At 39.4% G+C, this 13410-nt stretch overlaps 1 protein-coding gene across 7 annotated transcripts in view; it reads left to right on the top strand.

Annotated features, from left to right (window-relative positions):
- Positions 1–7493: 7493 nt before the first annotated feature.
- SYNE1 (spectrin repeat containing nuclear envelope protein 1) overlaps positions 7494–13410 on the top strand; it is a 287050-nt gene continuing 281133 nt past the window's right edge. For all 7 annotated transcript variants that reach the window (XM_061988999.1, XM_061989000.1, XM_061988996.1 and 4 more), the window contains exon 1: positions 7494–7676. The gene's annotated coding sequence lies outside the window, so the exon portion shown is untranslated. The remainder of the gene's footprint in view (positions 7677–13410) is intronic.

Genomic DNA, 13410 nt, shown 5'->3' with positions numbered 1-13410 from the left:
GGAGGTATCCAGGGAAAAAATATTCAGATATAGTAAGAATGAATGACTCACATGAAATGCAGCCACCTTCAGGATAAAGGACAGTACTGCTGAACAGCTGACAGGCAGTTAAAGCCAAGAGATGGGTTAATAAAACTTTGGAAAGCAGACAGACATCTTGTAGGGATGCCAACATTGTTCCAATATTGCTTGGCCTTTCTACAATTCAGTTAGAAATCTTACAATTTCTTTTTTTTTTTTCATTTCATCTATCAATTAAAAATGAGTTTCTTAGTCAAATTCCTGTCTGTTTCTGTATGTGTGAGATTTGACTAACATTTTTTTCCCACTATCTCTCTATTCTGGTATATTCTTCTTAAAACTAATTTTTAATAAGATTTTTTTTACAAAAATTGTAATATTGTTTTAAGCATCATCTGAAAAAAAAAAAAGTCTCTCAATGCTTCAGCTTCTCAGAGAAAACACTAGCTTCCTATCCATTATGTGTTATTTGACAACACACAGTTTCACACTCCTGAATGAAAATGGTCATGATGAAAATCAAGTATATCTCATAGAAGAATCCCAAAGAACTGAGGTATCCTGAAGTTCAGAATAACTGTTGTTGCTACCTGTCAACATCAAAAGGTAGAAAATAATATCTGATAAGATCAATTGCAGAGAGATGACAGATTTTTGTCTGTGGAAGTTCTCATGAATAGTTCTCATGAATACTGAAACACTTCTCTGATGAATTTAAGATCTAATCAGACTGAGGTCACGAAAGATTTTAGGTAAATTCTTTCACTCATACATTGTGTACAGTGGCTCAGATATTTGCCTTGTCATTTAAAACATTTAATACATATGTAAAAAATTTTTGTAAAAGATAGTTTTTATCAAGACCTGTACAGAAGTCAGAAAATACAGATTTGGTGCTGCAAGTATGACAGCAACAGAGAATAGCCACTGTCAGTCAATTGATAGTCAAGTAATGATGGTGATAGATAAGAATCCTAAATGTGTTCATTACAGGTCATGAAAAATCAAGGGACTAGGGTTTCCTCTAGGCAGATATTGTACAATCAGGGAGATAAGCTTCACACTAAACTCATATACTGCTTGTAAAAAAGAGGTTCAAAACTCTTAAAACACTTAAAAATACAGCGCTTTCCCAAAGGGTACTAACTGGTTTAATCTTCCTTCTCACATCTTGGTGACATCAAGTTCGATCCTGTCAGGTGCTGTAGCTGCCTAAGATGGCACATCAAGCTTTTCACTTCTTATTAAACACCCTCTTATCCATTTCTGTTTAGAAGTCCCTTCAGATTAGATCGTACAAAACACTGATGCATCTTCTAATGTCTCCAATATTCTTGTGAGCTCTCTCTTCCTACCAGATTAGTCTCTTACTTAGTCTGAAAATCCTCATTTTACTGTGGCCACTGACATATTCTTTGGTTTCAGTCTTGTTTATTTTTACCACAAGGAATTTCTGTTTGTAGCATTGTGCTTCAGAGAATAAATTATTTTTATTTCTTTGAATTCTAAGATTAATTATTTTTATGTTCACACGTGTAATTTCAAACAAGAAATGTAATTATTCCACCTAGTGTGATGTAAGGAGATAATTCTCCAAGTTTTTATGACTTCTCCTGAAGAGATATTTGTCCATGATTACTTGAGACTGGTGTCAGATGAAATTCTGTTCCCTGTTGTTCTATAGCACAGCTGACAAAGACACTACATTTCTATTAGAAAATAAGTAAATTCAAAATAACTCTAGTTTTGATATCTGGAAGTTTCTTGGACTGCTCCTGTAGCATCTTTTTAGCCTAGCACTCCAGGAAATAACTTTCTGATATGCTCCACATGGTGTCACTATCTGATCATGTTTGCTTTGTACTATTACTTCATGTCAAGACAAGTGGTTTTATCATGTTCAATCAAATTTTTAAACATATTGATGGTGGGGTTTTTTTTTCTTTTTCTAAGCTGAAGTATTATTAAAAATGATAGGTTATGTTTTTAAAGACTTATCTTTAAAGACATGAAGGAGCCTGAAGGCACAAGGGTGAGTGGAGAAGTGTGGGAAAATAAAGGAATAAGAGAATAAAAAGTGTCCTGTAAACAGACTGCTGGCAGTATGTTTATCTGGTCATTCCCTTCACTTGATCAAATTAGTTGGCCCTGCTTCTCATGAAACTCCATTTCTAGCTATTTTCCTTGGTGAGAGACTCCCTATTTTGTGTGCAGCAGCTGGAATGGGAGCAGGGACCATGGAGACCAATGCATCTCTACTGACAGGACCTGGAGAAATTGAAGAACATAGTGTGAATGTCAATGTGTGTAAAAACTGCCAAACATCAAATTCCATCAACCATAAAGTAGAATAAGAAGTTGATGAGCCTAATATTGCAGTGTCTGTAATACTGGAAAGATCAGGGGTCTGAGAGTTGTCTACTGGAGGGACCAGGAAGCGCAGGCTAGTCACTGGGGGGAACTTAAGATCCGATAAGGCTGTAAGTCTGGACCAGCTGCAGGAGAGGACTTTTCTCAGGAGAGTGTGTCTATCTGAGGGGCAAGAAGGAGAGGAGGGGAGGGGAGGGGAGGGGAGGGGAGGGGAGGGGAGGGGAGGGGAGGGGAGGGGAGGGGAGGGGAGGAGAGGAGAGGAGAGGAGAGGAGAGGAGAGGAGAGGAGAGGAGAGGAGAGGAGAGGAGAGGAGAGGAGAGGAGAGGAGAGGAGAGGAGAGGAGAGGAGAGGAGAGGAGAGGAGAGGAGAGGAGAGGAGAGGAGAGGAGAGGAGAGGAGAGGAGAGGAGAGGAGAGGAGAGGAGCTTGGGGTCAGAAGCTGGAGAGATGAAATGGCTAAAGCCAGTCCTTTGAGGGGACTATGGTGCATCCACATGTGTGTTCATGCTTCTGTACGTGTGTGTTGGTGTGTCTAAGTGAGTCTGCATGCCCAGGTGCCAGCAGCTGGGAAGACTGGGATCAAGGGGCAAACACTGGCCCAACTAAGTGTTTAAAGTCACTTACCAGGGAAATTCACACTTGTATGTATATGTAGTTGCATATATTTTCCACTACCAGGCTTTCAATCTGATCAGTCAGGAAGGAAACAGAACCAAGTCAGTCTTGTCACTAGTGTCTGTTGTGGTTTTGGTCCCTGCTGAACTGTGCATGCAACCATGTGTACATTTATACATATATATATATGGTATGTGTAATTATTGGGAGTACTCACTCAATCTTGCTACTAGTTGGATGTGAGCATGTGGAGCTGTGGCAGCCTTGCTGCTACTCAACTACTGGATTTAGCAGTTTCTAACAGAATATGTATAACTTTTTGATTAGTAATAATGCTGCTTGTCTATATATGACCATTAAATACTAATCTTCCTGTCCTATTTTTAACAATATTGGAATGTCCAAATTCCTGATTAGGAGTTTGAGTTTTTAGAAAAATTTTCCAATTCAGCATTATTTATGAAGCATAAATGAGGAAGAATTGGCACAACAGTAAATTTCAAATAGATATCATGAGTTTCTTGACAATAATGAGGTAACTAACATTAGAAATAAACACCATTTGTTTTATCTTGACTCTTGCCATATGGTAGATTGATCTGACTATGTACATTTACAGAGCTTTAAATCCTAATTAGGCATTTCTAAGCTGTTAGAATGTATCATATACCATGGTATTATATACTAGTCTAGCAGATTTCTGTTTTTCTGAGGTTTTTTTTCTAATCTCATTTCACTTTTGTGTAATCTTATCCCATTACTTCATTCATTTCAGCACAATGAAAGGAAACTTAAATGATCTGTTGCTATACTTTATGTAATTTAGTTTGATGGGAATATATTCTCTAGTTTCTAACTGTATCTTTACTGTCAAAGTTTGTTCACCTCAGTTTTGTTCCATTTAAATACAGAGCATAAACAAATACAAATATTTTTATATATAGTATAAAAAACCTTCATGTAGAAAAATCCATACAGTTAAACGTCTTATACATGTATATTTGATATAGCTCATGAAAAGGAGACAGAGAACTGCACACATTTCTCAGGATGTGTGTGGCAATGTTTTAACATTGCACATCAATACTGTGTGGCAGTTTAGGGCAGGAAGGAAGTGGTAACTACTGCTTTCTGCAAAACCTACAGAAAGAAGAGTAGTCTATTGCTCAAATCACTCTTAATATTCATGGAATTGTAGCAAATGGACTCAGAACAGATCAAGACATCTAAAGAAATATCCTATTCTGCACCTTGACAAACTATCAAAAAAAAAAAAAAGCTTTCTAAGAAGATGCTTGTCTAGTCTGTGGTTTAAAATCTCCTGTGATACAAATTTCACTTCCTCCTTATGGTAGGTGCTGGAAAGCTCTATTTCCTCCTAAAATTTTCTGTTTTGATATGACAACCTTACCTGCTGCAAGGTAGGCACATTACTTTTTGTCCTATGCACAGTGGATACTGAGAAGGAATTATTCCCTTCTTTTTTTAGTGTTCTTTTATGGTTTTGAATGCTTTTTATATATCCCATAACTTTCCAAACTCTAGATTAAACAACTATTTCAGTTTTTTCTTTTGGACCATGTCTTCTAGATCTTCCGCCCTTCTCATTATTATCTTCTGGATTGTCCTTACTTGGTTCAGCTCTTTCTTGAAGTCTCGTGACCAGAATTGGACCAAGTAACGAGTGATACAACAATGAGGCAAACCAAAACATTACTTTATCTCCTTTAAAGGCAGTATTTCTCTTCTGAGGAGGAGTAATCAGAGTTTTTCAGTACCAAAGACCTCACTCACGTCTCCACTAGAGGCATCGGCCCTTAGTGGTGCTGTGTGGTCTATTACACAGAGCCAGAATTGGTGATACAGGCTGTATTTCCTTGCAGTTTGTGCAATTTGAGTACCAGAGTACTCAAAAGATGAGTTTGTTAGAGGAGGGACACTATCCCTCTATGCCTGGCTAGACTTGTTCACCAGAGCAGTTCACCTGGCTGTCACCTGTCCTTAGCTCAGAATAAGAATTACTCAAGTGCTCTTTTAAGTACGCTGCACACAAAATCATTTGCTCTGGAAACAGTAAGAGGCCTCTAATCATCCATGTTATTCTACTTCTCTTTCTTTTCTTTCTTATTTCTACAACAGAAATAGTATTTACTACTTGCCTTAATACATCCAGTAAAGAATTTTCATCTAACATGACCATTTAATGTTAAGCACGTTTAAAATCATAATGGAACCAAGTATACACTTAGGGTAAGGATGTCATTAATTTAAAAGGAATAAAAGTATCTGAATACTTATCCACCTTTTCCTTTCAAAAAATTTCTGGCCATGATGGCTGTGAACCCATGGAAAGTGAGGTGGCATCTTGCCAGAATTACCATATATCAGTAAATAGAATCCCCTTTTCTTCCAGAAGGACTAGCAACAAATGGCAACTGTTTCAGTTCATTATCTTTTAAAAATTAAAAGGAAAATGAGAGAAGTAATGATGTAAAATTTTAGAGCAATTGTTCCTAGGAGAGTAAAGACAATATTTTTTCTAACAGAAAAAAATTGGGTAAGTGCAGTGAAGTTTACAGTGGCTACCACCTTAGTCTGGAATATATTTTTTGTATAAGGTAGACTCCAGTTCTGGCCATAGCTGGAGCTGAGTTATTTGGTATAAGAACAAGTAGGAAGAACTGAAGTGACATGATATTCTCGGGTAATATACAAAGAGGAAGAGATTCAAACAAGACACAACTTCTTTTCTGTATATGAAACTCAAAAAAACTATACAGAAATCAGTAAGGTTTCTATCAGTTTCCTGCTGTAACTGATAGGCAGAATGTATCTCAAACGTTTTAGCTGAACAGTTAAAACACACAATGCAGCATACCATGCTGCAATGTAGAGACTGAAAGAAATTGACACTAGCAAGTACTTTGCTGGATTGTTTTAAATGATGTTAGTATTATTAGATGAAGTCTAAACTTTTCTAGTAATGTTCTCTTTGATGTTAATACTCATTCTCCTAACCTAGGAAGATAAGATAAAATGGCATTTTCTGAAAGAGACAGCAAAGTGAGGAATTTGTTCAACAAAAATATATATGTGCAAAGGGGAAACTCAGAAGCATGTCAGCATCCACTTCCTTTGCCATCTTTGATGCAGAAACTGGCATGGGGTAAGGCAAAGGAGCAGGACACACAACAAAGCATTGGATGAAAAAGGTTTTGTGGTTGTCTTCCTGCACAAAAAAAAACCCAAAAAACCCCCAAACTAAACAAACCAAACCACAAAACAAAACAAATGAAAAAAAAATCCAACAACAAAACCAAACAACTCAATGCTCAAGAGCAGGAAAATTTCAGGTCCAATATGCTTGGCTACACTCATTGTCAGGAAGAAAGAATTCTTGTGGATGGCTGAAGGTGACCTAGATACATACGCCCTAGTTTCACAGGAATTCTTGCTGTAGCTCCTGGTACGTCTGCTTCTTCCACACAGTATCCTGGCTCCAAGTGTTATCCTGGCTCCAAGTGTGTGATCCATAATTGCATATTGAGTTGGGATAGGTGTCACAAGTGTTAAGTGTTCATATCACGAGGATAGCACAAATGTTAACATGACTAGTGCTAGGGGAAGAGATGATGCTGAGTAATTTCTGCTGCCTAACTCAGATTTCATCCATCCACTCAGTAAACACTCTGCATGCTAATGTTGTAGATTCACTGCAGCACTGCCAGAAAAGATGAAAACTAAGAGGTACATTGGCACTATTTCTCTCAACTTCTCCATTTCAGCTCTGGATGAGTGGGGCTTTTTTCCCAATGATACCAAACAGAGATGATCTGTCTCTCAAGTAGAAAAATATCCTTCTATCTCCTTCATGAGGCTAGCCTTAACTGTAACAATAAAAATGACGGAAGGAAAAAGCATAACCAATTTCTGGGATTTGTGCAATGTCTTTTGAAGAGGCTGAGTCACATTTTGTACAGGTAGCATAAACACTGTTGCATGGCTAGCATGGTTTGAGCTCAAAAGTAGCAGACTGTCTTGCTAGTGGCTTCCAATATTTCTGTCCTGTTGCTGTTATGTAAGTGCCAGTGCCCCAGTTTGCTTGTGCAGCTCCCTGCCTTACGCACAGTAATGCTCTGGAGCCTACGCCGAAGGTAATATTTGCCCTACAGAACGCGATGTAATGCAACAATAATAGTAGTAATAAGACTAGTAATAGTAATTGGGGGTGACAGGTCGATACAGTCATTCTCCGAGATATTTTGGCCACTCTCCAAAGCGCATTTCGGGGCTGTCCAGGCTCGGGGCTGAAGCCCGTGCCTCATCCCCCTGTTTCACAGCACAGCTGCCCCGGACGCGCAGCTGGCAGCAGCGGCGGCGGGCGGGGCGGAGCGGGGCGGAGCGGGGCGCGGCCCCCTCCTGCGATGCGCGCAGGGCCCGCAGGCTGCGGAGCACGGCGGCAGGGCGGGCGGGGCTGCGGCGCGGAGGCGGCTGCGGCCGCGGCCTGAGGAGCGTCGCAAGGACACGGCGCACGCACCTCCCGCACCCGCCGCCCCGCTCGCCGCCCTCTCCACACCCCCGCACGGCGGGGCGGGCCGAGGCGGGTGTTGTGCCCGGTAACCAGGGAGCCGCGGCGGGCGCAGCGCGGAGCAGCGCGGTACGGCGGGTTGAGGTAGGGCGCGGCGGCGGCTGCGCGGGGCCGGGGAGGGACGCGGGGGTTCCGCGGGGCTCCCGGCGGGGAGTTCGGCGGGGGCCGATGCGTTGGTGGGTCCCCGCACTCATCCCGCGGGTCGCTGCGCTCATCCTGCGGGTCGCTGCGCTGTGGCTAGGAACGAGAGACCGCCCTCCTCCCTGCCGGGGTCGGACTGTCTTGAGGTGAATACGAAACTGGCTGCCGTGATTGCGGAGTTTGTCCATTTTCTTGGGGGGATTCGAAATTTTGCCTTTTCAGAGTAGGGGGTAGGAAGTCTCGGCGGCGGGCTGTGGTTCGCCCTACAAAGTGCACGTGTGTGTTGCAGAGATACCCGGGTTTATGCTCAGTTACAGGCCAAATTGTAGTTAATCAAGGAAGATATGACTATTCTTTTGCACCTCTAAGAAGCCAGTTTTAGGCTGGATTGTGTGCAGTGATGATGCAGAAAGGACAAGTGCACTGCAACCAAGATGCATAGAGTCTGTCTGTTCCCAGATATGTATGCTAACTCCCCAGAGTTAAGACCTGCTGAAATAACAGTGGAGGTTGTTACTAGGATTTTGCCAACCATATTTTCAACCATATTCATGCTGGGAAAAAAGTACTTATAAGGACTATTGGTAGTCTGATGTAATAGCCCGGATTTTGGAAATTGATGAGGAATTAACTGTGAGGGATTTATACCTACCTATGTGTCTTGTAGGGACATAGTGTGTGGTGTTTCTGGCTGCTTGCCAGCACTTTTCAAGTGCTGAGCCTGTTGAAAGACTCTTAACAGGCACACACTTTTCCTGTAGTACTACTAGTGATGGACTGTCAGCTTTCTATCATCTCTGCTAATTATTTTCATGGCTCTTGTGTTCATTTTAACACTTAAGTAGATCCCAAGCTATAAATGCTGATGATCTATGTTAAAATATTGCCACTAAACAGGGAATATCAGACTTTTATGCTATTTTAATTGACAAGCAGCAATGCTTTTTTATTTGTTGTAATAAGTCTTGTGTGCTGAATAACACGACAAAACTCGTTTCTGAGATACAGTTCAATTTTGTAGTTACTTTTTTTTTTTTTCCTTTTCTGGTAAGAGTCCGTACCCATTGTCATGTGGGATGTTTAAGATACTTCTTAAAGAACTGAAGTTTCTCCTGGAAAAAGGAGCTCTCCAGAATAAGCATGGTGCTGCATCTTGGAATGATTACATTCTTATCTGTGCAACTGTGCTAGATGTAAAAGTATAAGTAATAATCTCTCCACTTCCATCCTTTCCTTTTAATTCCTGGTCTTAGTGTCTGGATTTGTTTGTTTAATATTACCGTCAGAGATTATATACCTCAATGGCAATTCTGTGTTGCTGAGTATAAAATACAAATGGATAGGTATTAATAACTGATGAACCCAAATACATATGAGACTTTTTTAAAAAACATTAAATTAAGTAATTGTGGTTCTAGTAGTGGACTGCTGCACTTAATACAGACACAATAATCTCATAGTCACCTTCATGCAGCATTACTTTCTCTTTATTAAATGTGAGAATCCTCAAAGGAGGCTTTTTTTGTCCTTTGGGAACTTAGAAACATCTTTCTGTGAACTTCACTAGAGCCTTGATGAGTTATACAGCCTGCCAGCAAGTACACTGCTAAAAGAAACTAATCTTGTTAATAGGTCAGGGAGAGCAGAGGACCACAGAGAAAGATGAGCAGGACCCTGTTAGGACTTAAATGCATTTGGGGGGAAGGAAAGAATGCCTGGCCCCTAGAATGATCTTTCTGGGTGAGGCACTGAAAGAGGCATATGTCTCTGGACAACTTCTAGGGTCAGCACAGCAGTGATGGCTGCAGGTTTAGAGGGCTTTGGTGGATCAGGCCCCAGGAAACATACATTTGTGTTTTTGGACAGACACGGCATTAACCCATCTCAGTAACGCTTTGTTAAAGGAAGTCCGTTGTGGCTCAATTTCTTTGTTTTCAAGTAGTGACTGTTGTTATAGGGAAAGTACATCAAACAAACAATTATTTCCATACTTCCTCCTTAGCTAGTGACAAAACCTGAGAGCTCTTGTGTCTCCTTGGAGGTAACAAAAATAGCAGTGGTGCATCTCTGAAGCAACTGAACTTTTGCCTTTGTTTCATTCAAAGGCACAGATTTAATGAGGAAAACAGAGGTAGTTCTGCTTTTCCATTCATATAGCAGCTGTGTCTGCTCCTTGCTCTCAAGTTATACTTCAGCTAAGCTTTCTTGCTTGGTAGATGTGCAGAAATACCAAAAAAACTGATGCACACTTGCTTATGTCAAACTTGATTTGACCCACCCTTTCCTGAGATGGTTCAGTGTTTTCTATTTTAGTGGTCTTTCAGACTTATTTTATCCTATAGATGTACCCTTGCAAGAGCCTTCAGCTATAGCTCATATTATGCCACAGAAGTCCTGGTTGCCACATCAATAATGAAACAGAAAAATCAGAATGGCTCTCTTACCATTTACCAGCTTACACGTTACATCCAAACTTCACTCTGTCCTATTTGCTTGTGTATTGTGACCTCTGATCTTAATCTTGGCCTGTCTTTGTCTGCGCAGATAGTAAGCTCTTTGAGGCAAGGATTATATCCTGTGTTTGTAGAAGGTAATGAGCTACTGATCCCAGTCTCCTGCTGTTACCAACATCTATATAAACTATAATACGTTCCTGCAGAATTTCAATACCAGGATTACTATACTGTAGTCTACACTGTATTTAACTTTTCATATCAGAAAGACTTTTCCTTGAGTATATGTAACAATGTATGTTCTGCCAATTTTCCTGAAAAAATAGCAAGTCTCTGCTTTCTATTTCTCTTAGAACACTTTGCATATTCTGTCCAAATGGAATTAAAGCTTTTGGGGCAATAATTAGAGTTTCACACCACTGGATTTTTGCCAGTTTTTCCACAAAACCTAATAGAAAGTAGAAAATAAAATGCTCAGTTGCTGAAATGTAAATACATACATAGGCTGTACATGACTAGGATCCTAAAAGTAAAGTACTACAGTGCAGTTAGAAGTAAAGCATGGAAAAATTATGTGCTATGTTTGTCACAGATTTAAATTTTAGGTATGCAAATTACCTTGAGTCTCCCAAATTCTTAATTGCTGTTGCCGACCCTTAACTTCCTGCAAAACGAAGAATTAATGTTAATCTCCAAACAATGCTGAAGCATAAGCAGGGGAACCGACATAATCTGTGGATCTAGAAATGTTCCAAACTTTTATCTCTCTCTTTCTTTCCATGCTCCCCAAGAAAAACAAAGTTCAGTACCTCTGGGTAACTTCTGAACATCAAGCCTGTTTGGGCTTGGATGACCATTGAGAACATCTTGTTTCAGTGTTCCTGTTTCAGTGTGTTCTTTGTCAAAGGTTGTAATCTGTCTCTTTTTCCAAGTTTTTTTTTTTTTCCCAAAAGCAATCCAAGCAGTAGAGAAAGGAAGCACAGAGTGACAGTGTTGTCATTCAACTATCAAAAACACCTTTCAGAGCCAGAATTGGGTTTTCCATTATCTTATATGGGACACAGTTATATCCCTTTAGACTTGGGAAAGTTCCAGCATGCACTGACTTGCGCTATGTTGAACTTAAGCAAACAACTAGGGATTTATGATTCAAACATCTGTAACAATTACCAAAAGGACTCTTCTATTGGCTTGAATTTTGGAAGTCCAGTGAGGAGGTCCCCCATTTTCTTTGAAGATAGTATAAGAATCATTTTGGATCACTCTACTCCATCTTAGCTGCTAATTTTAATATATCCAGTAGACATTACCTGCACCTTGACAGATTTATTCAAGTAAGTTTACAAATGAATTCTTGATTCACCAGCTACAAGTATCCATATTCTAGGATAATTTTTATCAAGTTTTTCCACTTTAAACTTAGATTTTAATTCAAATGGTGTTGTTTCCATTTTTGTTGTGCCTCTTCAGTGGAAAAATCAGTATAATACTTCCTGAGGCAAATTAATCTCCACTTGATCTTATTTTCTTATTTTGTTTTTACTTATCTGGCTAAGAACTGTTTGCTTTCTCCCTTTGCTTTCTTAGTATAACTCAACTGATGTTGCCTTTTCCAGTTATGTGTGGAGCAGTTTTTTCCTGCCCGGAATAGCTGTGAAGTTACTGGAGTTTGGACTTAAAGAAATGCCTAGCCTGCTTCACAGAGGAGACACTACTTTTCAGTCTAGTTGACTTCTGTAACTGATTTCACTGTTATTGATTTTTTTAAGCATTGTCTGTTTAGATCATCCCCTGACCTGCTTATGTGCTTTGGATTATTCTTCTAATAGTCTGGATGACATCGATCACATCCTTAGTCAGAGCTATTTTCTGTGATTAGCTTTTTTTTTTTCCCCCCCACTATTAACTAAAACCCAGCCTAAAGTATCTGGTTCTGTGATTATCAGATGTTTAAAAATGCAGTAATGACCTCAGAAAATTTTGTTTCCTACCTTTATGTGAATTATTTATTCCCGATCAACATAAAGATCACTACTGTCTCATAGATCACATCTGTTCCTGCAGCATATATCACTCTGCCAGCTTTTACAGCGTTCTTATGTTTCAGAAACAGAACATGTGGATCAAAGTGGACCTCTATCAGTACAGCAGCAAATGGTACTTAGAATAGTTTCCTGGAGCTGTTTTTTGACTTGATCAATTCTGCACCACTATTTGTCAGCAGGGAAGTCTGGCTCTTTGTTAAAATATAAGGTGCTTCAGTGCTTAATTTTATTTCTGTCGTTCCTAAGATTCAGTTCAGTTCATGTGCTACAGCTATTTTAGTTATTTCACTGTATTTCATATATCTGAGTAGTGTTTGAAGCTACAGGAGTTCCTTGAATTTATTGCTCTGGGATTTGTCCTCTTGAATATCTCTTTTTGGCATATCCCAGGTTAGAAACAGTCCTTTCACTGCCTGCCACCTGTGTATTTCTTACTCTCAACAATGTATTTACTTGTTTATCCATGTTTATCCTTGTTTGTCTGGAGTTTCTTAACTCCAGACAGTGTAACAAGTGATTATAGAAGTCTAAAACTATTTTCGAGTATAGCCATCCTTTCACATCAGTAGCAGTCTTCTCCAGACTGTTCTATGTGGCATCAGCCCAGTGTAGCAGGAATCTGTAATTTGTGCCAAAATGAAAGACAGTCAGAGAATTTTTCTTTTTTTTTTTTTTTTGTTCAAATTTCTCTTCAGCTATTGTTGAACAACTTATATGTTGTCTGCACCTAGCAGATGTCTCTTTGGTTTTCTAGAACTATGCTGCTGACAGGACTGTCTGTTTTGCTTTAATGTGTTCTGTAAACTTTTAAGAACTAAAACATAAAATACAACCTAGTCTTGCCAATGGTAGTCTAGGTTTACCAATAAAATGAAAATATATTATCTTTTTTAATTGCAGATAATTCAAAGCATTCCTGAGCACAACAGAAAAATGCAAATTACACTGGGAACCTGGAAAGAGTAACCCATAATAGATTTAATGTTTTTCTTGTCGTTTCTATAGAACAGACATTCTACTTTTCTGGCATTTGAAGAGAGAAACAGTACAATCCAGATAATTGTAAACTTTATATTAGTATAGCAGACTGCTAGGCCTAATGGTTTTTATATGCGAGAAGTTCATGTTTCCTCATTTAATCTAAAAGAGTACCAGGATATTAATGTAAGAAAATGGTGT

The sequence above is a fragment of the Colius striatus genome, chromosome 2 (genome assembly GCF_028858725.1).
Source record: "Colius striatus isolate bColStr4 chromosome 2, bColStr4.1.hap1, whole genome shotgun sequence".
NCBI lineage: Eukaryota > Metazoa > Chordata > Aves > Coliiformes > Coliidae > Colius > Colius striatus.
The sequence above is the reverse complement of the archived record's forward strand: the minus strand, read 5'-3'. Positions and strand labels throughout refer to the sequence as shown.